Source organism: Chelonia mydas, chromosome 12, assembly GCF_015237465.2.
Source record: "Chelonia mydas isolate rCheMyd1 chromosome 12, rCheMyd1.pri.v2, whole genome shotgun sequence".
Taxonomy (NCBI): domain Eukaryota; kingdom Metazoa; phylum Chordata; order Testudines; family Cheloniidae; genus Chelonia; species Chelonia mydas.
Window position 1 is genome coordinate 36,991,033 of NC_051252.2, and position 27,579 is coordinate 37,018,611.

Sequence of the window (27,579 nt, forward strand, 5' to 3'; positions counted from 1 at the left end):
CCCCACTCCTCCAGCTTTAGATCTCCGGGTGCCTTACTGATGTGAATGAATTAATCCTCATAACTCCCTGTTACCAGGGCAGAAACTAAGTCATAGAGACTGTGATTCATTTGTTCTTAAAATCTCTGTTATACTAGCACTAGTGTAGCCAGGGCGCAGGCGCTTTAATCATGGTGTCTGCGGTGGAATAGGTGCTGCTCTGTAAACATGTATGAGTGCTGTATGTCAGGGGTTCTCAACCTTTTACTTTGAGTCGATGCCTGCCCCCCAAACATGCTATAGAAACTCCACGGCCCACCTGTGCCACAGTAACTGGTTTTCTGCATATAAAAGCCAGGGAAGGCGTTAGGGGGTAGCAAGCAGGGCACTTGACTGGGGCCCCATGCCACAGGGGCCCCCACAAAGCTACATTGCTCAGGCTTTGGCTTCAGCCCTCAGTGGTGGGGCTCAGGGCCCTAGGCTTCAGCAGCATGCGGTGGGGCTTCAACTTTCTACCCTGGGGCAGAGCGAGTCTAATGCTGGTCCTGCTTGGTGGCCCCCCTGAAACTTGCTCATGGCCCCTCAGGGGGCCCCGGACCCCTGGTTGAGAACCACTGCTGTATGTTGATTGCAGGTATTTACTATGTGAGTATATTGGTATAGTTTAGTAGGGAGCTGTAAGGAAAGACAAGCAAGAAGGAAAAAGATGGCTCAAAATAAGCCAGAAAGGTGTAGTTTGGGAGCAACCAGGCTGCAGGAACCAGGAACAGGGACTACACTGGGGTATTTGAAGAAATTAGTAGGGCTGTTGATTAATTGCAGTTAACTCAAGCGATTAACTAAAAAAAATTAATCGTGATTAATCGAACTGTTAAATAATAGACTACCAATTGAAACTTTAAAAATATTTTTGGATGTTTTTCTACATTTTCAAATATATTGATTTCAATTACAGCACAGAATACGAAGTGTGCACCGCTCACTTTATATCATTATTTTTGGTTACTAATATTTGCACTGTAAAAATGATAAACAAAAGAAACAGTATTTTTTAATTTGCCTCATACAAGTACTGTAGTGCAGTCTCTTTATCGTGAAAGTACAACTTACAAATGTAGATTTTTTTTGTTACATGACTGCACTCAAAAACAAAACGATGCAAAACTTTAGAGCCTATAAGTCCACTCAGTCCTACTTCTTGTTCAGCCAATCGCTAAGGCAAACAAGTTTGTTTACATTTACAGGAGATAATGCTGCCCACTTCTTATTTACAATGTCACCATAAAGTGAGAACAAGGTTTGCATGGGACTTTTGTAGCCGGCATTGCAAGATATTTACTTGCCAGATATGCTAAACATTTGTACGTCCCTTCATGCTTTGGCCACCATTCCAGAGGACGTACTTCCATGCAGATGACGCTTGTTAAAAAAATAATGTGTTAATTAAATTTGGACTGAACTCCTTGGGGGAGAATTGTATGTCTCCGGCTCTGTTTTACCTGCATTCTGCCATATATTTCATGTTATAGTAGTCTTGGATGATGACTTAGCACCTGTTCAATTTAAGAACACTTTCACTGCAGACTTGACAAAACACAAAGAAGGTACCACTGTGAGATTTCTAAAGATAGCTACAGCACTCAATCCAAGGTTTAAGAATCTGAAGTGCCCTCCAAAATCTGAGAGGGATGAGGTGTGAAGCATGCTTTCAGAAGTCTTAGAAGAGCAACACTACACAGATGTGGAAACTACAGAACCTGAACCACCAAAAAAGAAAATCAACCTCCTGGTGGCATCTGACTCAGATGACGAAAATGAACATGCGTCGGTCCGCACTGCTTTCGATTGTTATTGAACAGAACTCATCATTAGCATGGATGCATGTCTTCTGGAATGGTGGTTGAAGCATGAAGGGACATATGAATCCTTAGCACATCTGGCATATAAATATCTTGTGACACCAGCTACAAAAGTGCCATGAGAACACCTGTTCTCGCTTTCAGGTGACGTTGTGAACAAGAAGCGGGCAGCATTATCTCCTGCAAATGTAAACAAACTTGTTTGTCTGAGCGATTGGCTGAAGAAGAAATAGGACTGAATGGACTTGTAGGTTCTGAAGTTTTACATTGTTTTATTTTTGAATGCAGTTATATTTTTGTACATAATTCTACATTTGTAAGTTCAACTTTCACAATAAAGAGTTTGCACTACAGTACTGTTATTAGGTGAACAGCAAAATACTATATCTTTTGGTTTTTACAGTGCAAATATTTGTAATAAAAAATAAATATAAAGTGAGCACTGTACACTTTGTATTCTGTGTTATAATTGAAATCAATATATTTGAAAATGTAGAAAACATCCAAAAATATTTAAAATAGATGGTATTCTATTATTGTTTAACATTGTGATTAATCGCGATTAATTTTTTTAATCACTTGACAGCCCTAGAAATTAGCCCTGCATAGGTTATCATCAGGGTAGGTAAGACTTTAGGTAAGGCAGGTATGTACATAGACTGTTGTTTTAAAAAAAACTTTTTATCTAAATGCTTTGTTTCTAATGCAAAATAAACAATACTTTGTTAAGAAGGCTGTTTTGTCACTGTCAGAGACTCGTGAAGCATTGGTGCCTGAACTCACTTGGATCTGCTGGATAACAACAATTGATGCGTAAGGTACTGTAACTCAGGGCCCAGCCTAGGAGTAGGGGAATCGTGGGATTCCACCCTGGAATAAGTAAAGGTATGAAGCTCAATACCAGGAGGGGGTATGCTCAGGCCTAGTTTACACTAAAAATTATGTTGGTTTAACTACGTCAGTCTGGGATGTGAAAAATCCACACCCCTGAGTGACATTGTTAAGCCAACCTAAGTAAGTAAGACAGAGCTAGGTTGATGGAAGAATTCTTCCATCAACCTAGCTACTACCATTTGGGGAGGTGGATTACATAGGCCAATGGAGAACCCCTCCCCTCAGCATAAGTAGTGTCTGCACTGAAGCAGTGTAGCTGTACCGCTGTAGTGTTTTAAGTGTAGACAAGACCTCAGAGAGGCCACAAAGGGGACAGAGGTGCAGCCAGACCTGTAACCATGACAGTGTCATTTAACGCTGCTCAGAGCAGGTCTACATAAAATGGTTTAAAATGTCGGCAGTTGCTGCTGCCTGATCTATATTAGGGCCTTGGGCTGCAGGACTAAAAATTGCTGTGTAGACATTTGGGTGAGGGCTGGAGCCAGCGCCTGAACATCTACATGGCAGTTTTTTAGACCCAGGAGCCCAAGCCACATGTGCCGGAATCAGCTGACCCGGGCCAGCTGTGGGTTTTTTAGCCCCGTGTAAAGATACCCCATATGGTTAAACACTTGGCTTGATCACAGTGCTCAGCTTTTTGCAGGGTTGAGCCTTGAGTCCTTCTGATGAGACTGCCCTGTTACCAGACCTAGAGAGTTCTGTCTCAAGAACCAACTCCAAAAATGCTGCATCAGATAGTCACAAAAATTAAGAAACATAAAAGGCAGAAGCAATTTCTCAAGTAACCAGGTCCCAGGCTATTGTTGGTATCACTGGTTGTGACTAGGACCTAGAATTGCACCCAGAAGCAGAGATAGCCCATGAACAGAATAGAACTCAGGTGTGATATGCTCACAGTGCCCCAGCTCCCTTCACTCAGAAGGCAGGTAGCAACACTCAGCAACAGATTTAGCTTCAGGGTTCAGCAAAAAGGCAACTTAATCTCTTTCTGAAAGGTATGTGAAATGCTGTACCAAACTTGCCAAACTGGTACCTGTTGTACTACATTTTTTAAAATACCTTCAGGGCATGACTGAATCTTAGTATGTGTGTGTACATACCTAACCAAGTGGGCCCGAATTGACCCTTATTGGGGACTGGTTTCAGAGTAACAGCCATGTTAGTCTGTATTCGCAAAAAGAAAAGGAGTACTTGTGGCACCTTAGAGACTAACCAGTTTATTTGAGCATAAGCTTTCGTGATGCATCCGATGAAGTGAGCTGTAGCTCACGAAAGCTTATGCTCAAATAAATTGGTTAGTCTCTAAGGTGCCACAAGTACTCCTTTTCTTATTGGGGACTGTGGGCACTAATATACTGCAAACAGTACAAATTAATCAGAATAAATAAATGTATTTGCTACAATTTTTTAAATGTTATGTCCCACATGGGAATACATACTGCTCAAATGAAAACATAGATTTAAAAATCCTCAGATGTCTATTAATTACCAGTTGTGTCTATGGATGGTATATAGGCTTTAGAAGGCTATGAAGGGGCACCATTCTGCCCTCAGCTATGCCCTTGCAACTCTATCCACTTGAAGGGGCTGATGATATCGGTGCAGCAGATTAGAAGCTGGCCAAAGATACAATGTTTTAATTATTTGTCAATTGTCTTAGAAGTTTTATTCTAATGTAACTAAAAGGGGACACTAAATTCAACAGAATGACTCAGTGAGAAGAGATTAAAAGGACTGGGACTGCTCAGTTTAGAAGTGAGATGACTAAGGGAATATATAAATCATTAGTGGTGTAGAGAATGTGAATCAGGAAGTGTTATTTATCCCTTCACATAACACGAGAACCAGAGCAATTAAATTAATAGCCAAAAGGTTTAAAACAAACAAAAGGAAGTATTTCTTCACACAGTGCAGTCAACCTGTAGAACTCGTTGCCAGGGGATGTTGTGAAGGCCAAAAGCATAACTGGGTTCAAAAAAGAATTAGATAAGTTAATGGAAGATAGGTCCCTTGATGGCTATTAGCCAAGATGGTCAGGGATGCAGTGCCATGCTTTGGGTGTCCCTAAACCTCTGACTGCCAGAAACTGGGAGAGGATGACAGGATGGATCACTCCATAATTGCGCTGTTCCGTTTATTCTGTCCTTTCCCTCCACCCTTTGCTTTGTTTGTTACCTCTTTGTCATGTCTCATGTAGGCCCCAACCCTCCTCCTTGGGGTAGGGTCCTGTCTACCATCTGTCTGTTAAGTACCTACAGTACTATGTTGCTGTAGGAATAATGATGAATATTGTAGACCGAGAAAAGATCTAAATGCAACAGAACAAATCTCCTATATGTGTTATACCCTCTGAACTAGTGCAGTGATATTTGATTTCAATTTACTCTGTTATATAAGCATCTTTACTCTCTGGCATCATCATGTCCTAGATTTTTTTCACCTTTGCTGTTTGAGATTGATAGATTAAGACTACCTGAATGGCTTCAAATGTCTTTGAATTGTAATTAGTTGCAGTTGCAGGGATTTTACCAGAGCTATTTGAAATCACTCTTGAAAAATACATTTGGTGCTGATGTCAGAATCAAAAGCCTTAGGGAAAGCTTCTCACAGACGTTTAGTATCTTCAGAATTTACTAAAGAGGTGGGCTGCAATATATAGGGTAGGTATTGAGACTGGTGTATTATACTATTCAGACTTTAGGATCGAGAATCAATCATTGGTAAGATCTAATGGGTTCTAGTTTGACAAATTGAAAGCGGAAAAGTTGAAACACTCTTGTTATTTATGTTGAAGTTTGAACTGCCCAGAGCCATGTGTGCTGCCAGACAGTTATTATAACTTATACAAACTTCACAGAAAAGAATTTGAAAGCCTGATTCTAATCACAAGTAGAGCAGTGTAAATCCTTAAATAACTGGATTTACTCCAGATTTATACTGCTGTAACTGTGATTAGAATTGGGCCCTACATCTTTTCAATGATATATCAGAATTTGCTTTTGGCAGAGACAAAATAACTTGCACTTGTCTACAATTTCCTTAGATACTCCTGTGAAAAAGAAAATCAATAAGAATTTGGGTATGAAATTAGAAGAAAGAATATTAAAGTTAATCCCCCTATATTTCAGAGGAGTGAGAGGGTTAAAATGACAATTCCAGTTGGTTCTCAGGTTTATGGGTGGTCAACTTTCTTTATTCAACAGATCTTTTAAAATTGCTTTTTAGTGGAGAATCTTGGTTTGTTTCCATGGGGAATCCCTAGAACACACTGTACGCAACTCTGAAGCAAAACAGTGAGGACAGGATACCAAACATTTGGCAAACTAAACATTTTGAGAACCACACCCAGCTAGAGGGGAAAAAAAAATGCTAATGCTGAGCTGGTGGTGTACTTTCCATGGCAACACCTTCTAAATGGGGGAATCCACAAATAAACATATAACCAAAACAACATAAAGAAACATATAAACCTTGAGAAATTGTGGCTTTGCTTCAACCACTTGGATTGAATGTTAACAGAGAAGTCCAGAATGGGTTGATTTCTTTTTATGGCTCACACAATGAATGTCTAGATTTGCTGGGTGATAGCATTGATTACTTGGCTATGTTCCGTCATGACAAGGTGTTGAAAAGTTTTGTTGAGTTTATGTCAGTTTTGGATTATGTTGCAGGCCAGTTTATTGATGTAAACAGTCTAATGCCTTTACTTTTATCAAATGGTATGTAGCAAGTTCTGTAAGCTTGTTAGGAAAGCAGCAGCGGATTGTTAAAGGTTGAGCTTCTCTTTGCTTCCAAAGTGTGTGGTTAAGATAGGAACCTGATAAAAAGCAGGTAATTCCAGCTGGCAGGGTAAAGCTAATATGGACTTAATCTTCACTACAGATACACTGTTACTGAAATCTTCCACTCTTTATCAAGCAGGCTCAAAAACTTGGGGAGGTTTTGGATCTTGGACTAACACTAGCATGGGTCATTCAACATGTCTTCATAGGTGACTAGTAAAGAAGTTTATTTGTTAATTTATTTTGACTGAGAAGAAATAAAAAGCACCTGCTCACAAGCTCTGGGTGCCCTGCCAATTACAAAAACAAAATACAGTGCCATCAGCTGAGCTTTCTCCTCCAGCCGCAGCACCTACTCAAACACTGCCCTCCACCCCATACAGTGGCCAATACCTGAATTCACCTAGTCTAGACGTGATAAATCGACCCCCGAGCACTCTCCTATCGACTCCTTTACTCCAGCTCCGCGAGAGGTGCAAGCGGAGTCGATGGGGGAGCGGCAGCAGTCGACTCACCGCAGTGAAGACACCATGGTAAGTCGATCTAAGTATGTCGACTTCAGCTACGTTATTCACATAGCTGAAGTTGCGTAACTTAGATCGATCCCCCCCCTTACTGTAGACCAGGGCTAACACATACTTCAGAACATGCTACATACAGTAAATCAATTCACTTAAACTCTTTGAAGACCTAATAATTGATAAGGTCTGATCTTTCTGATTTTAAAACGAACACACCATCACTCTTCTTCAAACAAATGAACAATGCCTTAATCTTTTGTTTATATATGTTTTTAAATGGAATAAGTCAAGCTTCCTGAACAGTCCTGCAATACAGTAGAAAATAAAACTAGCAGGGTAGCAAGTACAAAACTTTTAAACAGACTGTCATCTTGTGCTAAGAAAACATCTAGAAAAGTCAGAAAAGGGAAAAATACTGTCATCTGACTAATTCAAACTGTGCACTAGAAATAAATTACTAGATTTTTTTGTGGATCTTTTTCTACATTAACAAGGTCTGGCGCTAAGCTAGGTTCTGGAGAGAGAAAGTATGCATTTTTTCCAGATTAAAAAGTAAAGGACGTTTTTCAATGCTGGTGAAAGACCTATAGTTACAAGTTGTGCCACTTGTTGAATGACTTATTCTGTCTGTTCTGAGAGGATTTAGTGCAGCTTTACTCACTGAAGTTTTCAGAACACAATAAACCAACTTTACATTTTCTGTTCTGTGGAGGACAAAACAAGGAATTGGCTGAAAGTAATTCAAATTCATTAGGGTAACATTGCACCTTAGATCCTTGTAAAATTATGTTATGAATTAATATGGAATTGCTGAGTGACAAAGAATCTTGCATGTTGTATGTTACATAAGGATTCCATGCTCTGGAAGATTTATACAATACAATAATGCATCACTGCATTTGGAGACCAATCTCACAATAACTGGCTTATTGAAATGCCAAGCAATCAATGGCAGAATATTTATTTTGTGGTTTCAGAGTAGCAGCCGTGTTAGTCTGTATTCACAAAAAGAAAAGGAGTACTAGTGGCACCTTAGAGACTAACCAATTTATTTGAGCATAAGCTTTTGTGAGTGAAAGCTTATGCTCAAATAAATTGGTTAGTCTCTAAGGTGCCACTAGTACTCCTTTTCTTATTTTGTGGTGTTACCTGCCAAAATGCATTTATGAATGAGGAACTATTAAACATCCGCATTCTGCTTTGTTTTCTGCCACCCAGGTAAAATAAAGCTGTTTGGTCGTTACGCAGGTGAATATAAAGAGTGCTGTTTGATTATTCAATTGAACAAAGTATCACCTTTCTCTATATTCAAACAGGGCCAAAATTGCACTTTCTGAGAAAACTCAACAAAACTAATACATTTACAGAAATGAAAAAAGTATTCTGGATGAAATGCACTTTCTATGTGTAGGGTTTTATTATTTGTTATTACCCTGTGACATGCTCTCCATACAAGTGATTAGACATGCCTACCTCATGAGGAGCCCAGCCGCAAGTCATTTGTAGATATGTTAATAGTATTGTATACCACTAAACCCCTTGTGTCACCCAATCTTATTTTGCATTTTATTAAGGAATTTAATGTGGATCTTCTATACAGCCCATTTGGGGGCTCTGTGTATTTCTATCAAACCCTGTTTTCTTGAATTAATAATTTCAGTGTTTAATCTGTATAAGCCTGATCCAGAGCTCTTTGAAGTCAATGAGAATCTTTCCATTTACTTTGATGGGCTTTGGATCAGGCCCTAAAAGTGGTTTCAGTTACATTTACAAATATGGCTTTCATGGAAATCAGTCAGACCATCAGATAGAAAAAATACTTCTTTTGCACCCTGTGCATGGTTACAATTTAGAATCATAACCAGACCAATGACACCCATTGGCTCTCACTGCACAAATACTGAAGAATGATGTTTTAATCTCACACAACCAGGAGTGAAGGAAATAGTCTAGATAACATCAGGCTTTTCCATCTCCAGTTTCTCTCATTCTATTATCTTTTGAAATTCTACTTTTGTTTTTTTGCAATCTCTTTTCAAGGTCTCAAGTTCCCTGTGTTGGTCTCTACTGCTATATTAGAAAGACAGTGAGAGCAAAACTTATTATTCTTATTGTCTGTGCCCCTCTTTGATAGCCCTCACTGTTGCTAACTCATACAGGTGTTCAGGGCACTATTTTAATCAAAATGAAATATACTCACATGCAGCATTCCTGTTTATCTGAGTGCAGGTGACCATGCTGCAGGGTCTTGCTGGCACCAATCGCTGCCCCCGAATAGTTTTCAGCTGCTTGCATAAATGTGCCAGACTAATTACCTTTATGCTGTTCATTAGTACAATCCTGGCACCTCGGTCAGACTTAAAGCCAAAACAGCTTTCAAGAGGCTGGCAACCTATCAACACAAAGCAGAGATAAAAAGCTATGCAAGTACAGCTTTAAGATAACCAAGTGATCCCCGATCCTTTTTATAAGCCATTCTAACTGCATGGTACACACCTTTTAGGGGGAAAAGAGACAACCACCCTGAACAAACAGTTAAATTTCAACAGCTCCCTGGTCTGGCTTCCTCATTGGTTGTAAAAAAAAATTTGGGGGGGCAGGGCTAGTTGATGATTATTCTGCATGTGCTTTTCATGCCTCTTTTTTTGTCTGGCTCTGCAAACACTGCAGATTTGGAGAAATCATTCTTGTCATATGGAAGGAAAGGTTTCTTATTCATAAATATTACAATTGCTTCAAAAATCTTCGTGTTCTGTTACTTTTGTGGCGTTAAATTGATCTTAATTTTGTTTTTATAAAAATCACAAACATGACAATTGCTTGTTACTCAAGCTGAGCAATTTAGAGAAGGCAACTGGGGCAGGGGAGATATAAAGCCCTTGCAGGAGAACAGATGGAGAAAATATTTTAATACAACATGCCATGCAGTGCAATCTGATGCATTTCAAAGGCTATGAATTTGTTCTTTAGAATTATCTCGATAAGACATCCCAGGAGAGGAGTAGTTTTGTAGTATCTAGAGACAAGGATGAGCTTCCCCAGAATCAAGGAAATCTCCCTCACTGTCCCTTTCATGACAGTTCAACCACTGTATCAGCCAGGCAGTACTGTTTCCATTTGGGGACAGATTTAGGATTTTTCCATCCTGTATTTTTAGGAATAAAAGCACAAACATTCTATTCCCTATTTGTATTCTTTCACATATTTTTTCCAAGAACTCTATTGCTTTATATGACATGACTGTATTTAAATCCCTTCCTTTCATTTCTTCATTTCCCCCTCACAATGCTCAATATTATGACATGGCACTTGGCTTCGGAATCTCTGTGGTGGTACTGATACAACAAGTAGCTTCTGGAGCAGGGTTTCATTCACGCTAGGTATGCAATCTTGGGCAAGCGTTTCACTTGGTAGTGGCTATTCATAATGTTATGAAGTAGCAACCAGGCCTGGATAAAGTGAAGCTATTAGAAACTGAACCCCCTAAACGCCTGATGGCACCTTTCATGGTTCTCAAACAAGTGCTTACAGAAATTACATGGTTATGTGCGTATTGTAAGGAGAGTTTCAGGAAGAATGTATTTATAACTGTGTTTAAGGAAGAGGAAAGGTATTTTCTGAGGAACGTTCCTCAGGGTAAAATAGAGTCATTTATGAATTGGTAGCAACTGTAAGATGTTGATTAAATTGTGAGGTCAAATGTGTGTTGCTTTATTTTGATCTTAGCCCTCAATCCTCCCTATGTTGCTGTATGTTAGAGTCTAATTAGAGGAAGAATGAAGAGGACCTATGTAGGAGACAATAGTCCCTGAGTTCTACCACGCTGTACTGCCCCCTCAATTTGTCGATGTGTGAAACTAAAATACCAAATAAATTAAAGTGTCAGTCTTCATCTAATGTAACTTTTTCCCCACAATAGGACCTAACCAATAGGTCAGAGAGCCAATGACTGGCATGGTTTCAGGCTCAGCTACTGAAAAATCAACATAATTCCACTGAAGTCCATTGAACATAGCTCCATTGAGGTAGATCTGGCATTTTGTGTGGCTGTATAACACAAATGGCCGTGCAGTTTGGATGTTTTGCAAAATCCTATATGTTAGTATCTACTTCTAAGCTTAGAGCTGCTCCCCAAAATGTCCTTGGCTCCAAGACCTGGTCAACAAAGTTTTGGAGCCAAAGCAAGCTTATTTTTGGCTTCAGCCAAATACGGCTTTGGTTAAGTGCACCAGAGTTTCCAATTTATGCTTCCTGCAGTGAGTCTAGTTTAGCAAGTGGGTTTAAAAATATTTGCTGATCTGTCTTTTCAGAGGCTTCTCATTCCAATACCATATTTTAATCTCTTTCCCAATTAATGAGTTAGATTAATTAATGTCTTCAAAGCACTTTGAAGATGGAAAATGCTACATAAGGACTCTTACTATTAATAATTTAAACAAACTTTCTCTGCAAAAAGGAATATTAGCAAAAGTAATAAAAACACATCTGACCTACTTTTTCTTATGTTTGTTTGCAAACTCCTTGCAGTTTTAACCCCACAAAACAATTGCTTCAATTAGTACTGTCCACTCATTATTTTATGATTAGTCTCACAAGATTTGGGGTTCTCTTTAAAGCTCCCTCCCCTCCCGAAGTCAGGGGACTACATGAAAATCTCAGCATTAATTTAAATAGAAAGTAAGTTTCTAGCCTTTATGGTTGTAAAATAAAGCTTGGAAAATATGACCACCCCCTGCCTGCGACTCAAAAACAAAAGGCAGATGAAAAGTACTCAGAATGTACTGGTAACCAGCTCTTGATTTTTAGGGGCTGACTCACAATTTTTGAATGCTTGGGCTCAGTAATATTTGTTCAATGCTCATTTTCCCCCCTAAACACTGAGGAACTGTATGCTAGGTCAGGCCAATAGCTTACCTATGACAATGCAGATGTAATAGGAACGGCCAAAATCTGCTCTTATTTACCCGAGTGTAAATTTGTAGTATCTTCACTGACATCCACCGAGTGCAAGTGAGAGAAAAATTTGGTTTATATATTTTGAAGCATAGAGATTCATCACAGGAAAATGAAAGTGAGGAATTATGAACTTCAAGACCTAAAAAAAAATATTTTTTAATTCACTAAAAGTAAACGTGAAGCATTTTTTACAAGTTTTAATGTTCTTTTTAAAATCTGTTGAAGCACCTCCTACTCGGTCTGGCTTCAGGCTAACTGATGCCTCAGTTTCCCCCACTCAGGTCGGATTCCTTGACCTTCCCAGGAAGGATACACTCCCATGCTCAAATTTCCTTCCAGGCACAATTTTATTCTTCAAACATAAAACTTTGGCAAAACCATCAAAACCGAAATTGTTCTTCTGCCCACCACAGGTTATAGATCCCAGGGACTGTTCCCTTTGCCTCTCTCAATGCTGAAAGAAAACACCCTTCCTTTCAGTCGCAGAATCATAGAATATCAGGGTTGGAAGGGACCTCAGGAGGTCATCTAGTCCAACCCCCTGCTCAAAGCAGGACCAATTCCCAACTAAATCATCCCAGCCAGGGCTTTGTCAAGCCTGATCTTAAAAACTTCAAAGGAAGGAGATTCCACCACCTCCCTAGGTAACGCATTCCAGTGCTTCACCACCCTTCTAGTGAAAAAGTTTTTCCTAATATCCAACCTAAACCTCCCCCACTGCAACTTGAGACCATTACTCTTTGTTCTGTCATCTGCTACCACTTAGAAAAGTCTAGATCCATCCTCTTTGGAACCCCCTTTCAGGTAGTTGAAAGCAGCTATCAAATCCCCCCTCACTCTTCTCTTCCGCAAACTAAACAATCCCAGTTCCCTCAGCCTCTCCTCATAAGTCAAGTGTTCCAGTCCCCGAATCATTTTTGTTGCCCTCTGCTGGACGTTTTCCAATTTTTCCACATCCTTCTTGTCGTGTGGGGCCCAAAACTGGACACAGTACTCCAGATGAGGCCTCACCAATGTCGAATAGAGGGGAAGGATCACGTCCCTCGATCTGCTGGCAATGCCCCTACTTACACATCCCAAAGCGCCATTGGCCTTCTTGGCAACAAGGGCACACTGTTGATTCATATCCAGCTTCTCATCCACTGTATCCCCTAAGTCCTTTTCTGCAGAACTGCTGCCGAGCCATTCAGTCCCTAGCCTGTAGCGGTGCATGGGATTCTTCCGTCGTAAGTGCAGAACTCTGCCCTTGTCCTTGTTGAACCTCATCAGATTTCTTTTGGCCCAATCCTCTAATTTGTCTAGGTCCCTCTGTATCCTATCCCTACCCTCCAGCGTATCTACCTCTCCTCCCAGTTTAGTGTCATCTGCAAACTTGCTGAGGGTGCAGTTCACACCATCCTCCAGATAATTAATGAAGATATTGAACAAAACCAGCCCCAGGACTGACCCTTGGGGCGCTCCGCTTCATACCGGCTGCCAACTAGACATGGAGCCATTGATCACTACCCGTTGAGCCCGACAATCTAGCCAGCTTTCTATCCACCTTATAGTCCATTCATCCAGCCCATACTTCTTTAACTTGCAGGCAAGAATACTGTGGGAAACCGTGTCAAAAGCTGCATCAGGGCCTAGTACAGGAGCCCATTTCCCCTCCCCAACTCCTCTCAGTTGATAGCCCTCTGTTCTTTACAGGGATCACCTGACACACACTCTCCCCCTTCCCAGCTGGGTCTGATCACTGAAAAGGACTGAATTGACCCAGCCCCTTAAAGGCGCAGATCACCTTGTTACAAATTCACTTATAACAAATGTGGTTTTGAATAGGAAATGTCTTTCCTTGCTGAAACTGGTTTTTGTTCATCATGCACATGTACTTCAATTTGTTATTGTAGGGTTGCTCATCATGAATGCAAAGCTGAAGGTGTTGGTTTTATGCCCTTTAATCTCATTTGCTTTCGTGTTCTACTGAGGTTGATTTATCTGTGGTATTTTTCTTTCTAAAACCTACTGCTTAGGGTGAGTTGTCTGCAGGGGTGAAAGTAATTTAAAGGACTTACTGGTACGCCGAAGTCTTGGGCAGGGGGGGCGAGGCCTCAACCGGAAGGGGTGGGGCCTTTAAATCCCCAGGCCCTTTAAATCGAGATTTAAAGGGCCTGGGGCTGCGGTAGCAGTGGCTGGAAGCCCCGGGCTCTTTAAATCACCACCGGAATCCCATGGTAGCGGTAGCGGCCGGGAGCCCCGGGGCTCGGGCAACAATTTAAAGGGCCCGGGGCTGGGAGAGTCCCGGGCTCCTGGCCGCCGCCGCGACCCCAGGGCTCTGGCAGTGATTTAAAGGGCCCGGGGCTCGCTGTGGTAGCAGCTTCCGGAGCCCTGGGCCCTCTAAATTGCTGCCAGAGCCCCGGACCGCCACCGCTACCCCGGGGCTCCAGCAGTGGGGCTCTGGCGGCGATTTAAAAGGCCTAGGGCTCTGGCCACTGCCGGGAGCCCTGGGACCTTTAAATTACCGGCTTGGGGAAGCTGCCCCCTGCCGGTATGGTTGACTATGTACCACCGGACCAGCTTACTTTCACCTCAGGTTGTCTGTTAATACATTGCTTCACTACCTGAGCCGCTAGCCTGGAATCAAGGTGCCTACAGGCCACATGAAGTCAATGAGAGTTCTGCCTCCAAAAGGATGGCAAGATTAGGCCTTTAAGCATGCTCACAGTTATGAGTGTTTGAATGCCTGCTGTGTCCCTGAATTGTGCGCAATGGAGACACACTCCTTCTCTTCATGGAAAACTGAAAATCTGTTGTCGTCACTGTCAATTTCACTTTTTCTGGGTGTACTTTTCAGATTGCACGGGGCAAAGCTGATGCAATTAATTAAATATTTGCTTTCTTTCAACATACAACAGGGTAGTGCCATTATGTAAGCCCCAGCCAGCTCCAAACCCATGATATTAGTCAGAGGAAAATAGTACCCGAATTAGGATTCCACTGGTTTGGAATTGTCCCACTTGGTTTAGGACTGAGAGAGGAAGAAATGTTACGAATATTCTTCTTCATGTACCAGGACTTGGAAACAACAGGTGCCCACCCACAGACCATACCAGCACTTCTCTGAAGCTACTATCTTTTTCTCACAAGCTCAGCTTTCATTCAGAAAAGAAGATTCAAGCTGTTATGGTTGCAAAGAAAACCTCAAAATAAATAAACTGAGGGCTTGTCTACACTTGAAACGTGACAGCAGTGTAGACCTGGCCTGAGTGTAACAGATACAGAGATGAGTCTGCGGAGAGTCTGGAACAATAGCTCTGCAAGGGCTGAACTGCCCCATTGGTATCAATGAGGTGTTAACTCAGATGCTCAGTGATTATAATTTGAAAGTCAACATCATTGGCTATTTAATTATGCATGAAAGAGAAGAGAGGGTGAGTCACAGATGTGCACAGTTTACTCTGAGTAATGTCCATGCCATAAGTAGGTGATGTTGGGGAGGTGCCAACACTTTTTTTCCCCCAGTCAAGAAGGAACCAAACCCAGGAACCCGGGAGAAGCCCAGTGAAACCAAGCAGCACCAACAATTACAGTCAGTATATTTGCACAACCTACTGTGAGCCATGTCTCATTAAGGTGATTAAGTACTCCTTTTCTTCTCATGAGTGGAGCTTTCTTGTTCAGTGTGATCCCTGCCATGCAGAGACGACCTGTACCTGCCAATGACGTTGGGGCAGAGTGAGGGCAATGGCTTCAGCAGATGTTACTGAGCATGCTCAGTCTGCGTGAACATGCTCAGTATAAGCCAAGCTGCAACTCTGGGGGAGCACGTGATCTGCCATCATTATTACAGACTGAATTAGTTCTATTAAAGTAATCCTACTCAATTAGTCCTATTAAAGTAATCCTGAGTCTTCAACTTTCCTACAGAGAGCTGGCAAAGGATGATATAAATTTCATTGTTCACAGCTGTTTCTCTCAGGCCTTGATCCTGCTTGGTATGCAATTGTGAGTGCAAAGATGTTGCACTCCAAACAAGCAGGAGTGGAAGCTAGATGCTGGCACAAGGAAGGGTAACCATGATGCTTAGGTTGTGTCTACACTGCCCCAGTTCAGACTCCGGGGGTGTGAATAGAAGTGTGCCCCAAAGTGCTGCATTGTACCTCGCCCATGTGGATGCTGCTTTGAGATTGGATTGATGTAGTCCTGTTTGAAGAGAATTATGTTAACGTGAACTAGCAAACTTTTAGTTCGGGCTGCAGCATCCATGCGGGGGAATTACAGGAAGCAGTTTGGAGTACATTGCTGTTCACAACCCTGCAGTCCAAACTGTGGGGCGGCATAGACAAGCCCTTAGTCTTCTGCACTGAAGTCTCAAGCCTTCAGCATACCAGTTTCTTTGTAAATAAGCAGGGTAAAAAGCTGGTGGAAACAAGGGGCATCCAAAGAGTTTAGCATTTCCTTCATTGGCCTCACCACTATTGCCCGGTAAAAGTAACCTCATGACTCACGTCCTTAACTCCCTGTACTAACTTCCCATAGAATTCTGAATCAAGCTCAGGGTCTCAATTCTTATCTTCAAGGTGCTCCATGGCCTGGACCCAGGACACCTAAAAGACCATCTAAAACTCTTGGATTAAGATCGCTCCTCTACCACAATGAAACTTTCCAGAATAACAGTACAGCTGGTCTGTGCAAGAGACAGAACTTTCTCCAGGGCCTATGGGCCATCCCAGACTGGAACGAACCCTCCCAGGAACTGATCACCACAGTCCTCACCATCTTCTGCTCCAAATGCCTTTTCTTTAACATTGCCTTCTCTAACGTATCTCTAAAAGCAAATAAATCCATACCTAAATCACTCCACTGCACATGATTCTTCCCACCCCTGGCAAGAGGATGAAAGAACAAACAACACATGGCAGATGTTGGTCATATTGCTTAATGCATGACTGGAAGTCCCTCAGAATCCATAGTGATATAAGAGCCTACACAGAATAAAACAGCTGCATATGTTAGCAGTGTCCTCATTAGCATGGGATCTGATTCCCCTGTGCTCCCTTCGTGCTCAAGACGTTGTTTCAAACTCAGCACTTTAGGGAATAGTTACTCGTGAGCAGTTATTTTAAGGGCACAATATTTTACTGTTAGAAAGACAGTTAAAGCGAAGGAAATAGACACTTAAAACAATGATCAGAAGAAAAGAAGCAATGGCTGCTCAAACTTGCTGGGTACATTTTAGATCTTAGGATCATAGAAATGTCGGGCTGGAAGGTGACCTTGAGCAGTCATCAAGTCCAGCCCCTTGTGCTGAGGCAGGATCAAGTAAACCTAGATCATCTCTGTCAGGGGTTTGTCCCACCTGTTCTTAAAAACCTCCAGTGATGGAGATTTGACAACCTCCTTTGGAAGCCTATTCCAGAGTTAAGCTACTCAGAGGGCACATCTTCACTAGCAACCTTAAAGCACTCTAGTAGCTCTAAAAAAACCCACCTCCACGCGGGCAATAGCTACCAGCACTGGGGCACTGTCTACATGGGCACTTTATAAGCACTGAAACTTGCAACACTCAGGGGGTGCTTTTTCACACCCCTGAGCGAGAAAGTTGCAGTGCTGTAAAGTGCCAGCGTAGACAAGCCCTTACAGTTAGAACGTTTTTCCTAATATCTAACCTACATCTCCCTTGCTGCAGATTAAGCCCATGACTTCTTGTCCTGCCTTCAGTGGACATGAGAACTATTGATTCCTGGCCTCTGCATAACAGCCCTTAATGTATTTGGAGACTGTTCTCAGGTCCCCCCTCCGTCTTCTTTTCCTCATAGGCATAGGTGCTGACCTTCTAGTGTGTTGGGGGGGGGGGTGCTCTCCCTGGCTCCGCCCCAGCTCCCCTCACTCCACCCCTTCCCCAAACCCCACCTCCATCCTGCCTCTTCCCGTCCCCGCTACGCCTCTTCGCACCCCGCCCCGCCTCTTCCTGCCCCCGCCCTGAGCACACCCCACCCTTGCTCCTCCCTCTTCCCCACTGCATACCCAGTGCGTCCTGCGCACCGTGGAACAGCGGATCCATGGCGGGCGGGAGACGCTGGGGGGAGGAGGAGTCACTGATGGGGAGCTGCCAGTGGGTGCTAAGGACCCACCATTTTTTTTACATTTCTCTGGTACCTGAAATCAAGGGGGCTACTCATGGGCAAACAGTTATGCATATGCATGTTTGCAGGACTGAGGCCTACGAGACTCAATTGCTGCTTAGGGTAAGGCCATGTCTGCACTCCAAACTTTGGTCCATGCAAGTTACGGTAGCGTACAGCTACCAGAGTTTGTACATCGCTCATGTGCATGTATATTTGGCCGCTTGCATTCGTGCTGCACATACTCACCAGGAGTGCTTGTATTGTTGCAAAGTGAGGTGCAAAGTCCAGTGTGACACAAGCTGCCATCTGGTGCAATGCCCTTTGGGAACTTTTCATAATGTGTTGTGGAATAGAAATGACTTGGCCAGGCATCTCTGAGAGCCAGCGATCAAGTTCCCAGCATGCAACTTTCTCCATCCCATAATGCCATCCAAGTCCCATAATTTTGATGCCTTTTTTTTTAATTACACAAACCCTTGCAGCATTTTTCGGTGTCCCCCACCTCTGACACAAGTATGGAGCCTCCAAAGCGCTGTAGTAGCCTCATTAACATTGCAAATCGAGGACACTTGATTATTCCGTTTTTCCAGACCTGCAAGAAGTACCATAACACCAGAGGACACAACAATTTATTGAAGGACAGTTTGTTGAGGGACATAGTGTGACGGACGGACAGTTTCCTGCAACATCCTGGGCAAACCTTATGGAATTAAGATAAACTTTACTGAACTAAATTAAACCTGATTGAATTAGGTTTAATACTTTTCTGATCCATTGTATTAAAAATACAGTTGTGTATGTGCTAGTGTGGAATTGTATGTAACTCCTCTAAGAGGAGGAGGATGCTCATGAAATTTCTCTGGTTATTAGCCCCTTTGAAGCCACCCTCTGGAGAGGTATGCTTATACTAGTTCAAACTGGATTCTCCAGGGACCAACAAACAAAGAAACGACTAATGGATCAATAGCCTGGCTTTACACAGTCTGAAGGACTTCTTCCTGATCAAGCAAATGGACAGGATGTCTGGTCCGCAGAGGGCCCCAATCCTTAGGGAAGGGTTGGAAGAAATGGGCCTATTGAGGCCCCACAAGACTGTGTGTGTCTGTTCTGAGCTGAAGCTGTGATGAACTTGAGCCCACAAGGAAACCCATTGGGTGGGGTGTTGAAGAACGGCTCCTGCAAGAACTCATGTTGGGGTTGGGGTGATCTCTGGTAAGCTCATTAGCATGCATGCAGGTTCTTTTATTGTTTTTAATATGTTTTCTCTGCAGTGCTTGTACTCTCAGAATAAAATGGGCTTGCACAGAAAGAGTTGTGTGGTAACTGTAACTGGGCAGTCACACTGTTAACCGTCTCTGTAGAGAAAGCAAGCAGCCCTGCTTGGGCAGCCTGTCTCTGCTGAGAATAACACAGTGATGGCAGGGAACCTGCTCAGCCTGGAGATAATCCAGTCAGAAGGGAGAGCAATACGTGTCTCCACCCAAGAGAGGTGATGGCCAGGGGAGCCAGAAGCCTGAGAGTGGGTGTTCTTGGTGGACCAGTGAGGGGAAATACCAGTGTAGTTGCCCTGAACTGGGACACATAATGGAAAACAATTCAAGGTTGTTGGTGGCATTCACAGTAGCTGGAAATGGTGAAGCGCCACTTCTGGGCCCAGGAAGCAAGCACTGACTGGTGGGATCCCATTACAATGCAGGTTTGGGACGATGAGCAGTGGCTGCAGAAATTTCAGATGCGAAAGGTCACATGCCTGGATCTGAGTGCTAAGCTCACCCACCCTCCCCCCCCGCATTGTCCTCCTCACTGTTCACAGTAGGGGTCTCTGTCTCCTCCAAGGTATCCTTGTTGGTCTGTGGTACTGGTGGGGTCTCTGCCAAGTATGGTATGCAGCTCGTTATAAAAGCAGTAGGTCTGTGGTTCAGTACCAGATCTATTGTTGGCCTTGCTGGCCTTGAGGTATGCCTAGCGCAGTTCCTTCACTTTCACGGAACACTGCTGCTGATCCCTGTCATACCTCTTTGCCTGCATCCCCTGTTCATAGATGCCAGTGTTTCTACATCTGGTCCCTAGCTGTGCTTGCACAGCCACTTCTGCCCACAGGCCCAGGAGATCCAATATCTCTTGTCTACTCCAGGCAGGAGCGTGTCTAGTGCAAGGACCCAGCATGGTCAGTTGGGCAGTTGCACACAACAAACGAGAGCTGCTAAGTGTGCTCACCAAGGTGGGCAATCAGGAAAAGGCATTTCAAAAACATGTGAGGTGTCTTAAAGGGGGAGAGGGATGGTCTCCACTCTTGTGAGCCCCCGGGCAGTGGAGTTTAAAATAGTGACCAGTGTCACAGGGAATGGGGCATTGTGGGACAGCTGCTGAAGGATTGACAGGGTCCATGCAGGTCATGCAGTATCTACACTCGCATTGCTTTGACCTCAGTAGGTCAACCGTGGCTCCATGCGATTGGAGAGGTGGTTCTACTGTGTCACTGAGACATATTTGAGCTTAGACACGTGCGCAAATAGGTCAACGCAAGGTGACTTACATTAGCCTATTGTAGTGTAGTTTAAGAGTGAAATACATTTAGCAGAGGTGTGGAAGCAGTACTGAAATTGCAGGAGACGCTGCAGGTTGCGATTGAGGTGCACTGACAGATATGACTGTGGGAATCCAGGATTTCAGTATCATGGATGTTTCAGATCAAACAGATGTGACTTAATAGTCAAGGCTTACGAATCTCATTAGCAGTCATAAGATGATATCATTACAGAGCTCTGTTTCAAAAATGCATATTATGTATTTTGTGACATTTTGATTGAACAGCTTTGCTTTTAACGTGCACCATATGTCAGTTCAATGTATTGCGACAGCACAATGTGCCTAGGACCATGTGTATGCTTCTTCCTGGGTGTAAGGTTTATTATCCAGAAACTTAATAAAGTTAACTCAAACAAAAATCTCCAAATATAGGTCATATTCAGATGCCATCAGTGATCCTAACTGCAAGTTCCTGACCACAGATTTTATGCATGGTCAAAGAAAACATCCCTAAAGAGATGTTGTAGCTAATGTTCTCCAGCTGCTCATATTCTCTTATCACCTCTTCTCTTTTCCGCCTATGTTGGGTTTTCATCTGCCCACAAATACCAGTTGTGAATGCCTGTCACTTGTTTAAACAAATGCCCTGGAAGAGTACATCTGTCTCTTTGGCAACCTTTGTTCTCCTGGTGCTGGTACAGTTGCAAAACTGTGTGCACAGAGAGTTAATTTTTTACCTCTGATAGTATGCTAGGCCTTGTGATTTTTTTAAGAGCAAGAAAGGGAAACTGATGAATGAGATACCAACTGGTGCCAGACATGGTGATCCATACTGGAGATGTTAGAGTAGCAATTTTCCCAGGAAGTTCTTCTCAAATGAAAGCTAAAACAAGGGGGAAATAAAACAGATGTAATCTGTGAGCAAATGATTTTTAATAGCACTGTAGATAAAAGTTAGCATCTCTCTCTCTCTCTCTCTCTCCAAAAAAAAAAAAAAAAAAAGTGGGCCAAAATTTGGCCTTTTGAGTTCAAATAACAAATCAGGTATTGTTATCTGAGTGGGAATAACAAAGCACCTTCTGGTAAGACACATTTGGATCTATATAAATAAAGAATACAATTAATATCCTGAAATTCTCATTCATTTTTCGCTCCTGTTGAAGTCTATTGGAATTTGACCCAAGTTAAAAACTGAGATCCAGATCAGGCTCTGTTGATCTGAGCGCAGAGGAGGTCTCCAAGGTGGATTCCCCCCAGCTTGCATGGAGGAAGTGGGAGGATCAGTTACCTCTTCCGTGTGTCACCATCTATCACCACTCCTTCCCATACCCTTCACTGGAATCCCTCTCTGGCTGTGTGGATACATATGAACAGGGAGAGATGTGGGTGCTGAGATGGCAAGAGTGAGATGGAGATTGCTGTATGACTGTCTTAACAAAAGCTTTCATAAGAAAAAGCAAATGGGCACTGATGATTATAAAAATCTAAAATAACACTTCCCAGTAAACTGGGCGAAAAACCCTTAATGGAGTTAATATACTTTTATACTACCACCTAGTGGCCACATTTTGTTTTCAATAATAAGAGGTCCTAGATATTTCTTTACAAACCCAACGCACAGGGAGGTATACAGGACAACAGAGCCACATTCAGCCAAATGCAGCAAGCTATTGTAACTCATCTGGTAGCTTTGAAGCCAAAATCAACGATGACATAAATGGTGGTATAAATAGGTAGTAAGATGGGTGTTGGGGTAAAGTACTGTAACTCGTACAGATTTGGCATTCAGTGGCTGTGCAAAACATGTGGAACTGATATGCCAAGGGAGGAGCAAAATAACTAACAGGAAGGTGTATGAGGGTGCTGCACAAATGCACCTTCTTCAGAGTCTGGCTGTGAGCTTCAATGCTCTTCTCATGCACAACTGTTTCATACTAGACATGCTTATGTGCTATACGGTTACTTTAGAAGAAGCCCTACACCCTGGTACCAGACACTTCTCTTCAAGGCAGTGATCTTATCAGTTCTCTACCTTCACCCACCACTAAGCCTGTCACACGAGCATCAGCTCCAATCACACCTCGGTACTCCTGGTGCACTGGTGCTACTTTTGGGGCAGCAAACGTTGCGACTGGGCTCTGCATGGTGGCCGCTGCTGTCATCTCTGCTCTTTGGAGCAACTCTTCTAGGGTCCCTCAGCTTGCTTGCTTCCTTCTCTCTCCTCATGACTATCCCCAATGATGCCTCACAGGTTTTCTTGCCTGTTGCTGTCTCTAACGTGCAGGTCTGTTGAAGTGCTGCACCTTTCCACCTGGCTATTGCTGCTCACTTCCTCCAGGATCCCCTTGCTTGAGCAGTGCATTGCACCAGGTCTCTCTGCCACAATAGCATGCAGAGTGCTTCTAACCCCAGAGCTCTTATTATCACTCTATTTACTATTGTTGCAAAGGGGCAGTGTGCTGCTGAAGAACAGAGCTAAGGATGGAGAGCACTCCCTGGGGCCAGTTCTTTGCTGCACCCTGGTACTTTAGTAGAGCAGGTGAAAACATCCCCTGGGTAACATTCCCCATGTGAGTGTGCCCCAGCCAGCAGTGAGCTGCTGCAATGCCCATATGCTTTCCTCTGCATTCCTAGTGCCTGGTGCAGGGAGAAACCAGACGCAGCAAATGGAGGAAATACTGGTGACTGGAACACATTGCATTCTTACTCTCCAGGGCTGGTGGATAACCCCTAAAGGGACATTTTTTTTTTTACCGGAGCTTAAACGAGAGCAGTCCTGCTGCTTCTCTGACTTATGCCAGAGCCCATCAGGGCCCTCAACAGTTTGAGAATATGGGGAAAACAAAGGTATTTTAAAGCCACCTTTGCCTAATCCCCAAGTCATGCTCCAAACACGCGAATGGAGCAATGGAAACCTAAGCCCAGTGTGTTATTTTTGCCAATTCCTACTGGCAGCCTGTCTTTCGGCAATATGCTGAACCTTGCTAAATGCTGCCGTTCTGTTGTTCTTCCCTCGGCACACGGTCAACCTGTGGAACTCCTTGCCTGAGGAGGTTGTGAAGGCTAGAACTATAACAGGGTTTAAAAGAGAACTGGATAAGTTCATGGAGGTTAAGTCCATTAATGGCTGTTAGCCATGATGGGTAAGGAATGGTGTCCCGAGCCTCTGTTTGTCAGAGGGTGGAGATGGATGGCAGGAGAGAGATCACTAGATCATTACCTGTTAGGTTCACTCCCTCTGGGGCACCTGGCATTGGCCACTGTCGGTAGGCAGGATACTGGGCTGGATGGACCTTTGGTCTGACCCAGTATGGCCATTCTTATGTTCTTATTTGTTTTTGGTTTTTTTTTGACGCAGCACAAGTTCTGCAAGATCCAATAACCTGCCCACAGGGATGAAAATGTTGGAGTTTCCTTTAAACACACATTAGGATCTGCAGTTGACTTACAATCCACCATTTGGACATGGGTAGACTTCTTAGGGAGACTTGGGAAGGGAGTGATAGAAGGCAATGTGTCAATATGTGACAGGCTTGATGGTGGAGGACCTATAGTTCTCATAGAGTTAGCCAGCCTGCTGCCAATTTTACAAGCTCAGTCAAGTGGCTCTTTGAATTGACAAATCTGAAGGGGTTTAAAAACACAAGACACAACACTGGGTTTTGCAAAACCCCTGCGATACCAGACCAGGAACAGAAAAATGGGTACAGTCTGGGTTTCCCGCAATAACCAGACACAGAAGCCCCCGTGTGACTCAGCATTGGTGGTTATGCATTAAACCTCACCGAGCCCTGTGATGAAGTCATGGGAAAATCTCCCTACTCCACAGCTCAGTGCGAGAGCGCCGCACAACGCGGTGCCAGTGTGTGAAAATATCATAATGCTGCACGATGATGTCATGTCACGTCATGTCATGATGTCATGATGCCCCAGCTCAAGGTGATGAGATTTCATGGACTCCCAAAATTCATCCCTCTGGGGGGACACGGGGATGTATTCACCCAAGAGTAGTACCTAACGGGCATGAAATGGGGCTAACTACCCGCCCCAGCTTTCACAGAAGACGATCCAGGGCTCCTTTGGACTACAACTCCCAGCAGTTACTGCGACACGTTATGGTACTACACCTCCCAGCCTGCCCCACGGGAGCGCCGGCCACAAGGCAGCGCGCTTTGGCTTCTGGGAGTTGTAGTCGACATTGGCCGTGCGGCGGTTAAGGGCGGTTGCGAGGAGGCTTCTCTGGGCGGCTGCGCAGCCTCCCGGGCAGGACGGGGGAAGCAGTGGGAGCGGCGCGGCGGCGCCTGCGCAGTGAGGACGCGGAGATCTCTCGCGAGGAAGGACGCCATTATCGCAGCCGCTCGACAAACACCACGAGAATTCGCCACCACACACGGTAACCGCGGCTTCCCGCGGCCGGATGGCTCGGGCCGGCTGCTGTTGGGCCCGAGGGCCGCGGCCCAGCACGGCTTCCCCGCTGCTCACGGCGTCGGCCAGGCAACCGGGCCGCGAGCGAGAGGCTCAGGGAGGGGCCGAGCCGGGGGGGGCTCTGCCCCCGCCCCTACGGTTTGCGGGCGCTGGCGAGTCTCCGCCCCTCCCCCATGGGGCTGCTGGCACCGTGTTGGGGTCTCCCCGGGGGGCTGCAGCCCTCACGTCCGGGGCTCTGGCGGCGGGGGGGGTGTCTCCGCCTTGACCCCCCTCCCCCGGCACTAGGCCCCTCACCGCACTGTGGGGGAGGGGCAGTTCTCTGCCTACCCCACTGCTGTCCCCCCCTCCCCCAGTCCTACTGGGAGGGGCGGGGCTCAGCCCCCCCAGGCCCATTGGGTTGCAAGGCTAGCATTGGGGGGGGAGCACCCTACATTTCTCCTTCTCCCATGAGTAGCACTATAATGGGGGAGCTGTTCCCACCCCCGGTTTTGTGATGGTCTTTCTGAGAGGGCTGGTGTGAGGCAGATGTAATCCCACCCCCACTCTCCCAATGTGGCGCACACACTGCGTTGCCAGTGAGTTTTTAGAAGGAATGGCTGTTTCTCTAGGTGCACCTTCTACCCCCATAATAGATTGTAAATAAAACTAGAGGGGGTGTTGGCGCCCTTTACCCACCCCAAGTGTCACTTGTGGACTTCTGTAATGGAAAGGGGTTTGGGCTTGCACATACAAACACTTGATTGCAAAAATTATGTAGCTGGGCATGTTGTTCTTCATGCAGGTGAATGACCTTTTCCCTGCTCTCCTCATTTGAGTTATTTTCTGAATCAGTCTGCACTTAGCCATCAGACATTTTTTTCCTCTTGTCTTTGGAATATTAAGATGTTTTAAAAGATTTTTTTCTCCTTATATGGTGAAAAGTATGAAACTTATAACCAAATATAGTCAATTAATTCTGCTAGGGGGCTATATAGTTTGTATACTCGTTTATTTTTAGTATTCCCAAGAGAAGAGTTTTGTTTATCTTTTAACAGAAGCACAAATTTAAAGGGGCATTATGAACTTAAAAAAAATATCATTTTCTGAAAACTGCCTACTATTTTTACTGATAACACTTCATATTACTGTAAGGGAAAGTTTAGAGCTTTTTTTTTTTTTGGCTACTTCTCCAATTAGTTTACTTTGTTTAACCTTCCTTTCTGAATAGTAAATTTCAGTTTAATTATAAAAGGAAAAGGAGTACTTGTGGCACCTTAGAGACTAGCAAATTTATTTGAGCATAAGCTTTCGTGATTAAGTGAGCTGTAGCTCACGAAAGCTTATGCTCAGATAAATTTGTTAGTCTCTAAGGTGCCACAAGTACTCCTTTTCTTTTTGCGAATACAGACTAACATGGCTGCTACTCTGAAACCAGTTTAATTATAGTTTCCCCTCTTTTTTAGGTCTTTCACACAACATACACAGAGAGAGAAATACTTAAAAAATGGCTGTAAAACAGTGGTTCTCAAACTTTTGTACTGGTGACCCCTTTCACATAGCAAGCCTCTGAGTGTGACCCCCCCCTTATAAATTAAAAACACTTTTTAATATATTTAACACGATTATAAATGCTGGAGGCACAGTAGGGTTTAGGGCGGAGGCTGACAGCCCGTGACTCCCCATCTAATAATCTCGTGAGCCCCCTGAGGGGTCCCAACCCCCAGTTTGAGAACCTCTGTAAAACCATCAAAATATGCAGGGATAAGGGTGGTACTTGAAACTATTTTTAAGTTTTGAACACCAGAACTTAAATTGAGTGTCCCTTTAATATTTTCTCTGAATAAAACAACCAATAAATTAATTTATTTAAATATGTATTAGATTTTACACAACATTCATTTAACAACTAAAAATTCTAATTGATCCTGAAACCATAATAAATAGCAAACTGTATTTTAGCCTAATAACTCAGTTTGCAATAATACATTGGAAGATGACAGGTAGAAGAACTTGATAAATTGTTAGGGCAATTAAAGATTGAATCCAGTTTTCATAGATGTGAACATCCTGCCTGTTTCAGAAATTGTTGTGCACATTCTGTGGATGTTGCTTTGCCCCAAAATCTAATTTATGGTAACTTACAGGTTTTAACATCTTTATGATCTTGTCAAGTTTAATTCATCAGGTGGCTGCAATACAGACCTAAAATTGTAAGGCTCTTTAAAATACTAGTAATGTTAATGCTTAATAGTATCACACTAATCCAGTGGACATTAATTTTGGTGTCTGATAATGTTATGTTTGATGATCAGGATTCAACCAGTGCGTGTTCTGCTAAATAATTTTTTTGAAATAGTCCTTGCTTATGTTTAAGTCTACGTTTATGTCAAGGAAGTCATGGAATCAGTGACTTCCAGAGACCTGGGTGACATTCTCTGCTTCAGCCCCAGGGATTGCGGGACTGAGCTGATAGCCAGCGGGGCCCTGGCAGGGTTCCAGCGACAGGCGATAGGGGGCCCCCTGCAGGGTTCCAGCGACAGGTGAC

The 27,579-nt window shown here is 43.6% G+C and overlaps 1 protein-coding gene across 27 annotated transcripts in view; it reads left to right on the forward strand.

Moving 5' to 3' along the window:
• The window catches only part of LOC102936124 (BTG3 associated nuclear protein), a 420,839-nt gene that overhangs the window by 829 nt on the left and 392,431 nt on the right, over nucleotides 1–27,579 (forward strand). For 16 of the 27 annotated variants that reach the window (XM_037877636.2, XM_037877629.2, XM_037877628.2 and 13 more), the window contains exon 1: nucleotides 24,844–25,023. The gene's annotated coding sequence lies outside the window, so the exon portion shown is untranslated. Of the gene's footprint in view, nucleotides 1–2,590; nucleotides 2,657–24,815; nucleotides 25,024–27,579 lie in introns of those variants that run through there. The other 11 variants (XM_037877645.2, XM_037877644.2, XM_037877648.2 and 8 more) reach the window with 7 other exon arrangements.